This window comes from Neoarius graeffei, chromosome 12 (genome assembly GCF_027579695.1).
Source record: "Neoarius graeffei isolate fNeoGra1 chromosome 12, fNeoGra1.pri, whole genome shotgun sequence".
Taxonomy (NCBI): domain Eukaryota; kingdom Metazoa; phylum Chordata; class Actinopteri; order Siluriformes; family Ariidae; genus Neoarius; species Neoarius graeffei.
In genome coordinates this window covers 23,527,751-23,545,494 of record NC_083580.1, presented here as the reverse complement: position 1 = coordinate 23,545,494, position 17,744 = coordinate 23,527,751, and the positions used below count along the sequence as shown (strand labels likewise).

General features: G+C 42.0%; 1 protein-coding gene across 7 annotated transcripts in view; it reads right to left on the bottom strand.

The window, feature by feature from the left end:
* Positions 1-17,744, bottom strand: part of shroom3 (shroom family member 3) — a 277,424-nt gene that overhangs the window by 9,030 nt on the left and 250,650 nt on the right. The gene's annotated exons all lie outside the window — the stretch shown is intronic.

The following is a 17,744-nucleotide window of genomic DNA, read 5'->3' as shown; positions in this document are numbered from 1 at the left end:
ACACACGTGCCGCTATGATTGGCACCCTTGGAAATGATAGCGAACACAATGGAACTGAAGCATGTTTGTTTCCCATTTAAACTGTACATTTTGAGTTGAGTGGATTTGTGTAGGAACTTTTCAAGCTGTAATCCATGGCTCCCTGATTAACTGGGGAACAAATATGGAGTGACACAGAGGTCAAATTCCCTTAGTCATCCATCCACATGGGAAAGATAAGAGAACACACAAACCAAATGAGAGACCAGGGGCTTCAAAGTTTGGGAGAATAGCAGGGTACAAATAATTTACAGCAGGGTGCAAAATGGTAAAATGTCTGCCAGCAGCAGACATTATGCACGCAAAGCATGCAGGGATATATATATATATATATATATATATATATATATATATATATATAGATATGCAAGTACGAATTTTTCATGGGGCGGGATGGTTTGGAACAGGCCATCTAAAATTGGGATAACATTTACCCGGGACGGGTATTTGAGGCGGGTTGTCTAGCTTAAGCTTGATTAGCGTTGTTACACACGCCAGTGTTTCCCACAGAAATTTTGGAGACTATGGGGGCAAGCCATGGGGGAGGCGCGAGGGTTGTTTAAAATTGAGTGATATGTTAAATATTAAGTTATTACTGAAAAACTATTGATTAAAAAAACAGACACTGAGAAATGGTCCTATAAACAACTTTTACCACTATAAAAGATTACCAGGACGACAAAAATGCAGAAAAATAGGCTTTACTTATCCAAATGCACCTGTTGGTTCAAAAGTTAAAGTGCAGAGAACCTCACAGCACAACATGAAGTTACCTTCAAATATAATATAAATGCCTCAGCTTTCATGTAAGAAAAAAAACCTATTAATACTAGTACTGTGTGCAGGCAGTCTCAATTAAACTAATTATAAACTAATAAAATAAATGGCTCAGGCTTCATAGAAGAAAAAAACAATTTGAACAGAATCTCACAGTATGATGCTGAAGCTGCCTAAACAATGGAAAATGAAATACCATTTTGGCAAAAACGTTGGCATCCATTAATTTCTTGTATTAAGTAAAAAAATATGTTGCCAGATACTGCTGACGTTTTACAGCCCAAAATATGTTCAAAACCCGCCAAAATGCACTTAAAACCGCCCAAATTGGGTGGGAAACCCCCCAATCTGGCAACACAGGCGGCAGTAATGGCTGCACTCATGTCGAGGATGTAAACACAGTTGATGCGGCAACGGACATACATGACATAGTGGATGTAATTTACGTTCACAACTTTTTTTGCTGTCAGAAATATTTAATATTAAATTTTGTGACTCGACTGACAATAGCTGGTGGCATAACAAGCCATAGCCGGCGATTTGCCGCCGGTGACTGGCTACTTTTGAGACCGCTGAGAGACAAGTGTGTTGACCTTCATAAGTCAGGGAATGGTTATTTAAAAAATAGCTATTTGCCTGAAAATGCCCATTTCTACTGGTAGGGCAATAATAAAAAAAGTGGACACCTACTGGAACTGTTACAAACTCGCCTGGAAGATGACCCAAGTTTATTTTGTCCCCACGTACAGTGAGGAGGAGTGTAACGGGGGCAAAAAACAAACAAACAAATATCCCCAAGGATCACTGTTGGCGAATTACAAGAAAAAGTAAAATCTTGGGGTTTCCAAACCCACCATCAGACGGTACCTCCATACCAACAGATTATTTGAAACACAAACATAAGTGCCTGAAGTTTGTGAAACACTACTGTAACTTTGACTGGAACCGTGTTCTATGGTCTGATGTAACAAAAATGGAGCTTTTTTTTTAACAATAAACACTCAAGGTGGGTTTGGTGTAAAAAGAAGGATAGCTATAATGAAAAGAACCCGATCCCAACTGTAAAACACAGTGGAAGGTCGGTGATGTTTTGGGGCTGTTTTTCCTCCAAAGGCCCTGGAAACCTTATTAGGGTATATGGCATCATGGACTCCATAAAATTCCAGGACATTTTAAAATCAAAATCTGGCTCCTTCTGTCAGGAAACTAAAACCGGGTCGTGATTGGATCTTCCAGCAGGACAACGATCCAACGTGTACGTCTAAGTCAATGCAAAAATGGTTCGCTGACCGCGGAATCAAGCTTCTGCTATGGCCATCTCAGTCCCCTGACTTGAACCCCAGTGAACCCCTGTGGGGTGAGCTGAAGAGGAGAGTGTACAAGAGAGGGCCTCGAACCGTGGATGATCTGGAAAGACCGTGTAAAGAGGACTAGTCTCAGCTGCCCTGCTCTGCATCTCCAACCTTATAAAATGTTATAGGAGAGACTCAGTGCTGTTTTACTGGCAAAGGGAGGTTGTACAAATGCAGGGGTGATGATAATAGTGAATTTTGTCGAAAATAATTATTTCTTAATGAGGGATTTATTTTTCCTCTGAAAAGGCTTATTTCATGTAAAGGTTGGGTTTTTCCTCATTTTTTTCAGTGTGAGATGACACGACTTCACCAAAAGGTGGACTTTTTTTCTAACCATTTTTACAAGTGGGGCCAATAATCATGGAGGGCACTGTATATTATAAAACATGCCAAACACACACATTTGGAAGCAACTGGTGTAGCCGATACACCTATAACCAGATTTCTGTACAGCAGAAGTAACCTGAGCTTAGGATCAGACTCTAAGCTGCAAGGCACCAACACTACCAACTGCCCCACAGTGCCACCCAATATTTATATACAGTACTGTGCAAAGGTCTTGCACACATGCAAAGCAATGCTGTAAAGCAAAGATGCCTTCAATAACAATAAAAAGTAAAGGATTCTATGTAAAAAACAAACAAACAGAACCGTGAACAGTAATAAATAAAATCAATATCTGGTGTGACAACCCATTGCTTTTTAAAAACACATTAGTAGTCTCAGGTACACTTTTTGCAGTTTTAAGCATGTTGGTGAATCTGCCACAGTTCTTCTGGAGACTCTGACTGTCACATACAAACTAAATTAAGTTTTTGTCTGAAAAGTGGTCTATTCTGTAATAATATGAAGTATTTTTATACATACAGGACACTTTTTCCATGGAATATAAACATGTATTCTATTTCCTTCTCACGGGTTTCATTCGGACACAGGTCATTTCGTCCAAAGCCTTTTTCATATGCACTATCAAGTATTTTATATTTCAGGTATTTGTTTGTTCGAAAAAAGAATTATCAGTGGAATCTGACCGAAACAAAACACATTTTTGCAAAATGAAACTGAAAATGATAGGAATCAGTGAGTGTCAACTTCAGGCGTGTTCGGCTGGGGCCGCTCGTGGGGAGGGATCGTTTTTATTAGACCAAATTACATAGAAAAATCTATACTCGCACTTGCCAGATATCCTTGGCAAGTGCGAGATATGAGATATGATATCCAGATATGAGAAAACGTGTTTTCTCAGTCTTTATATAGACCCTTCCCACGTGACGTCACGACAAACGCGGCCGCCATTTTGGACATGTACTACCAGTAGTCTACCACAGCCAACAACGAGGAACGACGGCGAAGCATCGAAAGGAATATAGCCATCAAAGAAAGTTTTTACTTTCAGCAAGACTTCCATCATGCCATTATATTGTTGTGCACCTGGATGTAGTAACCATCAACACACAAGGCAAGATTTATCATTTTATCGGATCCCGACAGATGCTGACCGACAGAGAAGATGGATGGTCTCTAAAATATTGGCAAAATGAGGTTTATTGATATAGCAATCGTGTGTAACGGGAAGCATTTGCATATCCGAAGTGTTGTGTTTACATCAAAGATAAAATAAACCGATATGACAACGACTGCTGCTGCCAGGTTGGGGACACAAACTAGTAGAAAGGAAGTGTGCCAACAGACTTCCTTTGTGGTCGATTCTGCTTTAAGGTAAGATGCATTTAATTATTCGTCTGCTGTGGGTTTGGAATCGGTAGCCTGACCGATTCGTTCATGTTTGTGGTGCCATTTGTTTGTTGACGCGTGTTGAAATGGAAGACTGGTTGTTGACATGACTTCCAGTGATGCTTTGGTGCTGCTGTGGATCAGATGTGTTGAGTAGCCTGACTGTTTTTTTTTTTTTTTCTTGCGTGTGGCATCATTGTTGACGCGAGGTTGTTTTTTGAACATGCCAATGCGGACACGATTTCCCCTGATGAGTTATGACTTCAGACGCGATGCGTGTGTGGAGGTGTGGAGTCCGCGTGATATGTGCGTAAGATAGGCTTCTCATATGTTTGGAGATCCGCGCTCTGAGACAAGCGCAAGCACCCCCCCTCCCCCCAAGGGAAAAAAAGGGACCCCCCCCCCGAGAATATCGGCATAGTTCGAACACTGGGTTGGAGAAAGTAATGGCAAATAGTGAGTGCACAAACCATAGAAGGTAAACTGTACACAGCGCCAGGGCAGTGTGATGGTATGTCTACTTTTAGATTGTGTTAGCTTATCAATGAACACACTCGTCACTCGACGAGTTTCACGTCTTTACGACGGATACTTAAATGTGTGTTAGGTATTATTGTTGCAGTCTAAGCAGTCATTGTAGCAGCTAGATGAGCGAGAACCGAAAGGGTCTGTGCCATAAACTGTTATTTCTTCATGTCCAAAATGGCGGTCGCGTTTACGAAGGTCACGTGAGTGAAAAGGGTCTATAGGCACGCTGATGCCTCTTGATCATGTGCAGGTGAGCCTCATTAACAGCACACGTGCGAGAGTCTACTCAGGTGTGCTCCGGACTGCATACGCGCCGAGCTGACTCTCGCATGCGCGCTGTTAACGAGGCTCACCTGCACATGATCAAGAGGCATCAGCGTGCTTATATAAAGACTGAGAAAACGCACATTCAGCGCAAGGGACATTCCACCGAATGGGTGCCATTTGCTTGTTGTACCACTCCCAAATTAAACTTAATTTGTTATAGCTTTTCAACACTGATTATAATAACATATTTAACTATTCAAAATGTGTATTGGTCAACCTCAGGTTACGTTATTTATTTTTTTTACAAGGTTTGGAAGTCAAAGATGGCTGCATACTCTTTATATGAGTAACAGGACTGAAAGTAACAGGACTGAGTTTTTACCCTAGGATTAGCTAATACATGGAATTAAGCCACATGGCGTCATCGCTAATAGCATGACCACACTTAGCACATTCTAGTGATTTACCAAAAATCTCTAATTTTAAAATAAACAAATCATCTAAGAAATAATTTAAGTAACAGGACAGTATGTTGACAGTGACCTTATCAGTCAAAGTTAAAAAATCATCAAATATACAGAAAAGTAAATGAGAGAACTAACTTTTGGTCTTTCCATGGCCTTCAGAAGACACAACTGATGTAACTTCCTGTTGAGCATGTGATTTATGGAATGTTCCAAATTTGTCAGATGGGGTAATGTGTTTGGGTAACAGGACTGAGTGAAAACCCAGGGACACAACTAAAATGTGCATTTTAACTAAGATATTGTGGATTTCTTATGAAAAAAAAATATTTAAACCATGGATAGGATATGGAGTCACACAACAGTGCAAAAGAAATACTGTTTCTGAAGGATTTTAATCATAATATTTCATAGTTAAGTATAAAGTTAGAGTGCGGGGACAGGTAACACATGCTATTTTTCAGTGTTTTAGGTAGTTTTTATTAATCCTTACAATTATATCTTAAAATTGAAATCAGATCAATGTGCAGGACATTCTGTGTAATAAGGAAATGTATTTTAAAGTACATTTTTATGTGTATTTATACATATAATTTTCTAGGGACGGAAATGGCACCGATTCGGTGGAATAGCTCGGAAAGTATTACACCATGTCAACGTGCATTACTGAGCCTTTTTCTCCTGTGTAGATTCCCTGGGTTTCCGATCCTGTTTCTTGTTCTTAGTTTCTGTTTTTGTCTTTGCCTGATTTAGCCTGTTTGTGCCTTGCCCGACCTTTTGCTAGTTTCACATTTATGAGATTGCCTGCCGTTTTGAATTGTTTGCCTGTGTGTTTCTAATAGTGCTTAATGCACTCCCTTAAATTAATTATGGTTTGTTTATATCTCGATCTTGTTGCACGTATAAAATGATTGATAGTGTGTATGACAAAGGCTTTGGACGAAACGTCTCAACGATTGGACAAAATGGTCACTGGACGAAGTGTCCTGATCCCCTTCATTCATTTGGTTTGACAGTATGCAATATTGTTAGCATATTGCTTATCCTACGTGTATTACGTCACTTTACCCAATAGAGAATGAGTGCTGAATACGGTTTACGATATTGCATGGCTGTCAAGACACGATGTCACGTGTCAGAGATGTAAAACTTCTGTGCTAGTGAGCAACTGTGACAATTTATAAACAAACATGGCCGCCAGGTTTGCATTATTAAATACAGAAGATTTTGAGGGAATTTTGAAAGAGAAAGATGCGTTGAACACCTGAAAGGAATGTATAATAATAATAATAATAATAATAATAATAATATTGGCTGGCTTTTTTTCATGGTATATCATATATCCCCCATTCAGCTAGCGTGATATTCAACTCGTCTTTGACTTGTTCAAGATCATGCTAGCTGAATGGAATATATCTGATATACCACGAAAAAAAGCCAGCCAATATTATTTAAATATTAAATAAACATTACCACACACACACACACACACACACTTTATATAGTTTGGACACCCCTAATCATTCATAGGTTTGTCTGTATTTTGATTATTTTCTACGACCCCGATTCCAAAAAAGTTGGGACAAAGTACAAATTGTAAATTAAAACGGAATGCAATAATTTACAAATCTCAAAAACTGATATTGTATTCACAATAGAACACAGACAACACATCAAATGTCGAAAGTGAGACATTTTGAAATTTCATGCCAAATATTGGCTCATTTGAAATTTCATGACAGCAACACATCTCAAAAAAGTTGGGACAGGGGCAATAAGAGGCTGGAAAAGTTAAAGGTACAAAAAAGGAACAGCTGGAGGACCAAATTGCAACTCATTAGGTCAATTGGCAATAGGTCATTAACATGACTGGGTATAAAAAGAGCATCTTGGAGTGGCAGTGGCTCTCAGAAGTAAAGATGGGAAGAGGATCACCAATCCCCCTAATTCTGCACCGACAAATAGTGGAGCAATATCAGAAAGGAGTTCGACAGTGTAAAATTGCAAAGAGTTTGAACACATCATCATCTACAGTGCATAATATCATCAAAAGATTCAGAGAATCTGGAAGAATCTCTGTGCATAAGGGTCAAGGCCAGAAAACCATACTGGGTGCCCGTGATCTTCGGGCCCTTAGACAGCACTGCATCACATACAGGCATGCTTCTGTATTGGAAATCACAAAACGGGCTCAGGAATATTTCCAGAGAACATTATCTGTGAACACAATTCACCGTGCCATCCGCCGTTGCCAGCTAAAACTCTATAGTTCAAAGAAGAAGCCGTATCTAAACATGATCCAGAAGTGCAGACGTCTTCTCTGAGCCAAGGCTCATTTAAAATGGACTGTGGCAAAGTGGAAAACTGTTCTGTGGTCAGACGAATCAAAATTTGAAGTTCTTTATGGAAATCAGGGACGCCGTGTCATTCGGACTAAAGAGGAGAAGGACAACCCAAGTTGTCATCAGCGCTCAGTTCAGAAGCCTGCATCTCTGATGGTATGGGGTTGCATTAGTGCGTGTGGCATGGGCAGCTTACACATCTGGAAAGACACCATCAATGCTGAAAGGTATATCCAGGTTCTAGAGCAACATATGCTCCCATCCAGACGACGTCTCTTTCAGAGAAGACCTTGCATTTTCCAACATGACAATGCCAAACCACAGACTGCATCAATTACAGCATCATGGCTACGTAGAAGAAGGGTCCGGGTACTGAACTGGCCAGCCTGCAGTCCAGATCTTTCACCCATAGAAAACATTTGGCGCATCATAAAACGGAAGATACGACAAAAAAGACCTAAGACAGTTGAGCAACTAGAATCCTACATTAGACAAGAATGGCTTAACATTCCTATCCCTAAACTTGAGCAACTTGTCTCCTCAGTCCCCAGACGTTTACAGACTGTTGTAAAGAGAAAAGGGGATGTCTCACAGTGGTAAACATGGCCTTGTCCCAACATTTTTGAGATGTGTTGTTGTCATGAAATTTAAAATCACCTAATTTTTCTCTTTAAACGATACATTTTCTCAGTTTAAACATTTGATATGTCGTCTATGTTCTATTCTGAATAAAATATAGAATTTTGAAACTTCCACATCATTGCATTCCGTTTTTATTTACAATTTGTACTTTGTCCCAACTTTTTTGGACTCGGGGTTGTACATTGTAGAACAATACTGAAGACACAAACTATAACATATGGAACATACATGGAATTATGTGGTAAACAAAAAACAATGTTAAAAAAAAAAACCTAAATATGTTTTGTATTTTAGATTGTTCAAAGTAGCCACCGTTTACCTTGATGACGCTGCAAGAGCGATATAGTTGTTTTGTATTTGTGTTGTACTCCTTCTAATCTCCAGGGTGTGTACAGTGGGTTTGGTAAGACCAAGGCTAGCCAGAGGTTATTTAAGTTCATGTCTTTCCACACTATTGGCATTATCTTAACCAGCTTCATGGGGTAGTCAACTGAAATGCTTTTCAATTAACAGGTGCCTCGTCAAAAGTGAATTAGTGCAATTTCTTGCCTTCTTAATGAGTTTGAGATCAAACAGTAATAAAAATGCAGTAAATAGCCCTATTCCTCAACTGTAGTAATCCATATGATGCCAAGAACCGCTCAACCAAGTAAAGAGAAATGACATCCATCATTACTTTTAAACCATGAAGTGTCTTTTAATTAATAAAAATAAAGCAAAAACATTGAATTAAAAGATGTCTGTGAAGATTCTCAATCATCCAGGTCATAGTAAACTGTGGGTGGTAGAAAAGGGCAACTGGACTTGCTTGAAGATTCTTGAAAACGTTTCACCTCTCGTCCAAAAGGCTTCCTCAGTTCTGTCTGACTAATAGGGAGTATCAGATATTTATCCTGTCCTGGATCAGAATCAGAATTCTGATGACAAGTTCATCTAAGGTGTCGTTGAGGTGTCGTTGGTGTGGGTCACTGGAGGCTGGGTGTGAACGGCGAGTCATTAGGGTTATCAAAGGATTGCCCGTTAGGGTGATCAATGGGCTGACTCTCTCTGTCCTCCTGTGAGTCACCAAAAACAGCTGGGTCCTGGCGTACACCCAGCCGTCTGGGAAGAGTGTCCAAGACCGCATTGTAGATGGTTGATAAATGATGTCTTAGACCCCCACCTCTGTTCAGTGATGGCTGTTCCAGGTTGACAAAAATGGCTTCTTTAACTCCTCGCTCATACCAACGATCCTCTCTGGCTAAAATGCGTACATTACAATCCTGAAATGAGTGTCCTTTGTTGTTAAGATGAATGTAGACAGCCGAGTCCTGGCCTGAGGAGCTGGCTCTCCTGTGTTGAGCCAAGCGCCTGTATAGCGGTTGTTTTGTTTCCTCAATATACGGGTCCGTGCATTCCTCACTGCACTGAATTGCATACACTACGTTGTCCTGTTTGTGTCTGGGTATTCTGTCCTTAGGGTGGACCAGTTTCTGCTTCAGGGTGTTACTGGGTCTGAAATGTACTGGAATGTTGTGTTTGTAGAAGATCCTCCTGAGTTTCTCAGATAGACCAGAAATGTAGGGAATGACAATGTTCTTGCGTTTGTTCCTGTTATCATCCTTGTCCGTTATGTTCCTTTTTATGCTCTTTAGGAAAGCCCAGTTGGGATAACTGCAATTCTGAAGTGCTTTCTTGATATGATTCTGCTCCTTCTCTTTTCCCTCTATCGTTGTAGGAATGTTCTGAGCCCTGTGTTGCAAGGTCCTAATGACCCCCAATTTATGTTCCAGTGGGTGGTGAGAGTCGAAAAGTAGGTACTGGTCTGTGTGTGTGGGTTTCCGGTAGACCTCGATACTAAGGCTTCTGTCTTGTCTAATGTGTACATCACAATCCAAGAAGGCTAGATTATTCCCACTGACATCCTCCCGAGTGAAGTTGATGTTGCTATCCACTGCACTGATGTGTTTCGAGAAAGCTTCCACCTCATGGATTTTGATTTTAACCCAGGTATCATCCATGTATCTAAACCAATGGCTGGGAGCAACTCCTGCAAAAGTGGTCAAAGCTATATGTTCCACTTCCTCCATGTATAAATTGGCCACAATAGGGGACACCGGTGATCCCATGGCGCATCCATGCTTCTGTCTGTAGAAACTTTCATTAAACTGGAAATAAGTGGTAGTCAGGCAGAGGTCAAGCGGGGTGCAAATCTGATCCGTGGTGAGGTTTGTTCTATCCAGTAAGGAGCTATCCTGAAGGAGTCGTTTTCTTACAGATTCGACTGCTTCTGTGGTGGGAATGCAGGTGAACAGAGAAGTGACATCATAGGAAACCATGGTTTCATCTGAATCTAGTTTGAGGTCTGCAACTTTATTAGCAAAATCTTGGGAATTTTTGACATGATATGGTGTATTCCCAACCAGAGGAGCCAAGATGGTGGCTAGGTGTTTGGCAATGTTATATGTGACTGAATTTATACTGCTGATAATAGGTCTGAGAGGAGCTCCTTCTTTGTGAATCTTGGGGAGTCCGTATATGAGAGGCACGGCTTCCCCAGGGTACAATCTGTAGTAAAGAGATTGGTTGATGGCTTGGTCCTTTTCTAGTTGTTGCAAACAGCTAACAACTTTCCTTTTGTAACCACTTGTGGGGTCCCTCCTCAATGTTTCATAAGTGGTTGGATCACTGAGGAGACTGGTCATCCTGGAGTTGTAGTCCGCTGTGTTTAGCACCACTGTGCATCTCCCTTTGTCAGCAGGAAGGATGGTGATGTTCCGGTCTCTTTGAAGCACTGTAAGCGCCCTCCTTTCTTGGCTGGTGAGGTTGGAGGGGGGTGCTTTCGCACTGGATAGAGCAGCTGATATCTTCAGTCTAAGTTGTTCTGACTCCGTGTTGGTCAGGTTGTTGTTCCTGATGGCTGTTTCTGTGGCTGTGATGAGTTCTACTACCAGTATCTGCTCAGGTGAAACTGCAAAGTTAAGACCCTTGGATAAGACATCTCTCTCTGGTTGGGTGAGTACCCTATCGGATAAGTTCTTCACCCATTTCTCTTCTATGTCCGGTTGTGTAGCCTGGTCAGATTTCTTCCTCCAAGTCAGCCCTTCTGTCTTGCCGGAGGAGGTGGTTTTAGAACCCAGACACAAACAGGACAACGTAGTGTATGCAATTCAGTGCAGTGAGGAATGCACGGACTCGTATATTGGGGAAACAAAACAACCGCTATACAGGCGCTTGGCTGAACACAGGAGAGCCAGCTCCTCAGGCCAGGACTCGGCTGTCTACATTCATCTTAACAACAAAGGACACTCATTTCAGGATTGTAACGTACACATTTTAGCCAGAGAGGATCGTTGGTATGAGCGAGGAGTTAAAGAAGCCATTTTTGTCAACCTGGAACAGCCATCACTGAACAGAGGTGGGGGTCTAATGCTGGGCATACATTGTGCGATTTTTGGCCCGATTTTGACACGATTTTCACTCGTGCGACTATTTTGGAGATCGGGCCGAGTTTTGGCTCAATCGTGCGTCTCGGATCGTGTAGTATACATGGGGTAACGACAAGCGATTAATACCTCACGACCTCCTCCCGATCGACTGGATGAAAATCAAACCTGTTTGAAATCCTGAGCATCGGATCCGAGCATCGCATCCGAGCATCGGATCATATAGTGTGAGAACAGGAATCGTAAGCTGCGTGTTGTTTACCCTTGCGATTCACTCGTACAGTGTGAGCAGCAGCTGAATACCGCGATTGAAAAAATCGCACAGTGTATGCCCAGCTTAAGACATCATTTATCAACCATCTACAATGCGGTCTTGGACACTCTTCCCAGATGGCTGGATGTACGCCAGGACCCAGCTGTTTTTGGTGACTCACAGGAGGACAGAGAGAGTCAGCCCATTGATCACCCTAATGACTCGCCGTTCACACCCAGCCTCCAGTGACCCACACCAACATGATGCCTCAACGACACCTTAGATGAACTTGTCATCAGAATTCTGATTCTGATCCAGGACAGGATAAATATCTGATACTCCCTATTAGTCAGACAGAACTGAGGAAGCCTTTCGGACGAGAGGTGAAACGTTTTCAAGAATCTTCAAGCAAGTCCAGTTGCCCTTTTCTACCACCCACAGATTGAATTAAAAGGTGTCCAAACTTTTGACTGGTTCTGTTTTTATTTACTTACCTCCGCCAACTTTGTTGGAGAAGGTTATGTTTTCGCCTCGATTTGCCTGTTTCCAACATAACTCAAAAAGTAATGAATGGATTTTGATGAAATTTGGTGTACAGCTTTAGTATTATCCAAAGTTTAAGTGATTTGATTTTGATATGTGGCTTGACGGAGTAATGCACTCTACCGCGTGCCCTTCTAGTTTGTTTATTTATTTAACTATGGCAGTTTCTTTCAACAGACGAATATTTGGTTCCAAGTATGGTTGGCTCATTGTAATTTTGGGAAAACTGAAGTGTGCATGTGCCTTTTTTGGTAACATGTTGGAAGCAATTTCCCAGATTAACTATATTTTGGTGTGGCACAACATTAGCAGTCTAACTATTTCAGATTTAACTTAGCAGATTCTCATTCCCGTTATAAAACACTGCCCCTAACAGACATATTAATATAGATACTAATGTTTGCATCAGGTCTTATTTTAACCAAGTGATTCACCTGTTAATCTGGTGCCACCTGCTGACCGCTACACTGCACGTCACTTAAATCATGCTTAAAAACATATCCATCGCAACATATACAGTATATTCCTATCAGGTGAGTAAAACAAAAACATAATATTATTCAAACATTTATGGGGTACAAAATACACAGTGAGATTGCTCATATTCCAGTGAATCTGGATATTTTGGGAAATTGTTAGTGATAGGTGATTTGTGAACCATTCTTTTATTTTGTAAACTAGTAAATACAGTAAAGGAAAAACTTGAGACTGAAAGGTTTTAACAGTCATCCAAATGACTGAACGTAAACATTGCTACAGTAACATACCAGCTACTGTTGTTGACATTAGCTAGCTTGACGTTCAAAATGGCGGACACCGGGGCGTCACGTGACCCTGTGACGTCAGGTGAAATACCTCAATAGACACATTCACAAACAAAAAGTCCCCAAATTTATCAAACCAACTCATCGATTTCCTCGCGAGTGACATATATCGAGATCTGTCTCATATAAGAATTTACAATATTTACAACAAGAAGGATATGTGATTTTATGAAGTTCCTTTGCTCGTCTCTAAAGCTTGCTGATTGATCTGACCTATCTTCCCTGTCTTCTGTTACATTACATATTGCAATATCTATTAATATGTAGGGCGGCACGGTGGTGTAGTGGTTAGCACTGTTGCCTCACAGCAAGAAGGTTCTGGGTTCGAGCCCAGTGGTCTTTCTGTGTGGAGTTTGCATGTTCTCCCCGTGTCCGCGTGGGTTTCCTCCGGGTGCTCCGGTTTCCCCCACAGTCCAAAGACATGCAGGTTAGGTTAACTGGTGACTCTAAATTGACCGTAGGTGTGAATGTGAGTGTGAATGGTTGTCTGTGTCTATGTGTCAGCCCTGTGATGACCTGGCGACTTGTCCAGGGTGTACCCCGCCTTTCGCCCGTAGTCAGCTGGGATAGGCTCCAGCTTGCCTGCAACCCTGTACAGGATAAGCGGTTACGGATAATGGATGGATGGATTAACAAGTAATGAGGTATGAAGTGATGGGTGTGAAACAGAACACTAACACACCCATAATAAGATGAGTGTGTGTCTAAATGAAGCACCTGCACCCTCAACTACACTCCAATCACATCCACAATGAATCACTGACACATTCAACAGGAAGCTAAGGACTGTAAATTCCCATCCTGAAACCCAATCTCTCCCTCTCTCTCTCACTCTCACACACACACACACACACACACACACACACACACACACACACACACACACAAAACCTTCCCACACAGTCTGTTTACTATATATGCCATTTTGAATTTGATTCTTCTGAACAGTATCAGGTGTTCAGCATCATTAACAGATTAACAATCGGTCATTATTCACACAAGGAAGCAGGATTTTACAAAAAGTCCCAGCCTGTAGGAGACCTCCACTGTGTATTTTCTGGGTTATATTGTGTGCCATTTTCTCCCTCAGTTCTGTGATGTTTATTGTCCTTTAGGTTCATGCACCCATTTCATAAGTCATAATCTTTCTTTCTTTCCCCTCAGGTTTAGTCTGATAACAGCAGAACGCTGTTGGACTGATTAAATTACGCACAATATTTCGATGAGATTTCCGTGACTTTGACTGTGCCATGGTTATTGGAGCATTTTAGAAACTGCTGAGCTCCTGGGAATTGCACACAACAACAGTATCTAGAGTTGACGCAGAATGGTGCAATATATAAAAAGACATCCTGTGAACGGCAGTTCAACAAGGGGAAATGCCTTGGTAATGAGAGAGAACAGAAAAGAATGGCCAGATTGGTTTGAACTGACAGCAAGTCTACGGATCCTCAAATAACCACTGTTTACACTCTTGGTGAGCACAAAAGCATCACAGAATGCACAACATGTCAAACGTATTGAGGCTACAACAGCAGAAGAAGGCACGGAGATCAGCCAGGAACAGGAATCTGAGACTGAAATGGGCACGGGCTTATCAAACCTGGACAGTTGCCTGGTCGGATGAATCTCACTTTCTGCTGGAAAAAGGAAGATGGCGGGGTCAGAATTTGGCGTCAACAGCATGAAACCATGGACCCAAACTGCTTTGTTTCAGGCTGTTGGCACTGGTGGTGGTCCAATGGTGTAATGTGAAAGTACACGCTGAGCCATCATTTGAACACAGTAGTCTCTTTGACCTTTGGTAAAATGAGTTCCATACTCAAAAACAGAAACATCACAACAGACACGAAACTAAGGACACTAAAATCATATGTATGGTCAGTCCTTCTATATGGTTGCCAATGCTGGACAATTACGAATGACTTGAAGAAGTTGGAGGCAACAGAGATGTGGTTCCTCAGACGAATGCTGAGAATATCTTGGAAAAAGACAGACAAATGAAGAAGTGCTACAGCTGGCAGGAACAAAACGTTCACTTATTAAGACAATCAGAAAACGACAACTGGATTTCTTTGGCCACATCAACAGAAAAGACGGCCTAGAAAAACTTGTGTTAAGTGGTAAAATTGAAGGAAAGCGAGGAAGAGGAAGACAGAGAATGACATATACAAAATAGCCTTAACACCTTTGCCACCAACAGTTCACTGACCAATAATGATCTTATCCACCTTACTGGCAACAGAACTAACTGGCAGACCATGATTGTCGATGCCTGTGCCAGGCCTGACACATGAAGAAGAAGAAGAAATCTCTTTGAATACTGGTCGGCACGGTGGTGTAGTGGTTAGCACGGTCATCTCACAGCAAGAAGGTTCTGGGTTCGAGCCCAGTGGCCGACAGGGGCCTTTCTGTGCGGAGTTTGCATGTTCTCCCCGTGTCTGTGTGGGTTTCCTCCGGGTGCTCCAGTTTCCCCCACAGTCCGAAGACATGCGGTTAGGTTAACTGGCTACTCTAAATTGTCCATAGGTGTGAATGTGTGTGCATGGTTGTTTCCAAGCCCAGAAATGGGAGGGTTGCGGCAGGAAGGGTATCTGGTGTAAAACTATGCTCCAATTAATACAACATGTGGCTCAATAGGGTCCACATAGACCCCAACCTAGCAACAGTGCTGGACAAGGGAGATGATTATGATTAGTCTCTTTGACTATTGTTGCATCCCTTTATGGCCACAATTCACCCACTTCATAATAGCTACTTCAATCATGAAGTGTCATGATTCAATCATGTGCCTCAGGACAAACTGGTTCCCTGATCGTCGCAATGACTTCAGTGTACACTGGCCTCACCAGCCACCATTTGAATCCAGTCGAGAACCTCTGTGATGTGTTAGAGTGGGAGATGCACAGCAGGAATGTGCAGCAGACAAATTTGCAACAAACGTAACGCAATCACGTCATCACGGACCAAAATTACAATGGAATGTTTCCAACACCTTGTGTAACCCATGCCAGGAAGAATTCAGGCGGTTCTGAGAGCAAAGTCAGATCGTGTCCAACATTAGTATGGCGTTCCTAATAAAGTGTCTAGCGAATGTATAGAGGTTTTTCACCTGACGTCACAGGGTCACGTGACGCCCCGGTGTCCGCCATTTTGAAGGTCAAGCTAGCTAATGTCAACAACATAGTAGCTGGTATGTTACTGTAGCAATGTTTACGTTCAGTCATTTGGATGACTGTTAAAACCTTTCAGTCTCAAGTTTTTCCTTTACTGTATTTACTAGTTTACTGAGCTAGCGCGCTCGGGCAGGCTGGGAGCTAGCGCGATCGGGCAGGCTGGAAGCTAGCGTGCTCGCTCCCGGCAGGCCCGGGAGCTAGTGTGCTAGCTCCCAGCCTGCCCGAGCACGCTAGCTCCGTAAACTAGTAAATACAGTAAAGGAAAAACTTGAGACTGAAAGGTTTTAACAGTCATCCAAATGACTGAACGTAAACATTGCTACAGTAACATACTAGCTACTATGTTGTTGACATTAGCTAGTGCTAACAGCTAGCTGCTAGTACACTGCTACAACACAGACACCGACCCTAATAATACAGTTCTTGGTCATTGCCTGGTAACAGCAAATTTATAACGGGCCATGTCTCAACAGACTAAGAAGTTATTTCAATGACATTTAATAACATTTTGTTTATCCTGAGGACCGAAAGTAAATGAAAACGTGAACAAACCTTGGCTGTAATAAGATGGCGACCACCGGCTCCAGGGACGACCCGCTGATGTAGGCATGTTACCCAGCCTGACACAAAATATTTGTAGGCATCCAAACTCTTATATGCTTTCAGATCAATACGTGTGTATGGCGATGGGTTTTTAACGACATAGGTATACAGATCATGTGGGCCGAAGTCAGGTAAAGACGAGGGCTTCGTGTACTTCCATACGTCAGTGAACAATCCTGGTGGAAGCAGGTAAACGTCGTTCTCTAAGCCTGCTAACCTCAATTTTTGCAAATCCCTCTCCCTCTGCTCGCCCTGTAAATGCCCTACGTCGCTGGATAGTGAAGGTGTTTTCTGCATCTCGCTCCTTTTTCTTTTATGTTTATCGTTTGTTGCCTTCCTCGCATTCAAACTGATTCGAGCCGTGCCGTCCAAAATGGCAGCATCACATGACTTAGTCACGTGGGTGAAAAACCTCTATACTGGTTCAGTACCAAAGCTTGTTTAGAAACAAAACGGGCATGAAATAACTACATTTTTATAAATAGTTTGTTCGTATAGTTGAAGGACATTTGGTCAGAAATGTCCCATTTCACAACAAACTATGATTATGTTTGTGATTTATTCAACTGCTTCATACTATTCAGAGTGGAAAAGGACTCAGTGGAATTCAACTGGAATTTTGATTATGCAAATGTACAGAATCATTATTCATCTATCCATCCATCCATTATCCGTAACCGCTTATCCTGTGCAGGGTCGCGGGCGAGCTGGAGCCCATCCCACCTGCCTATGGGCGAGAGGCGGGGACCCTGGACAAGTCACCAGGTCATCG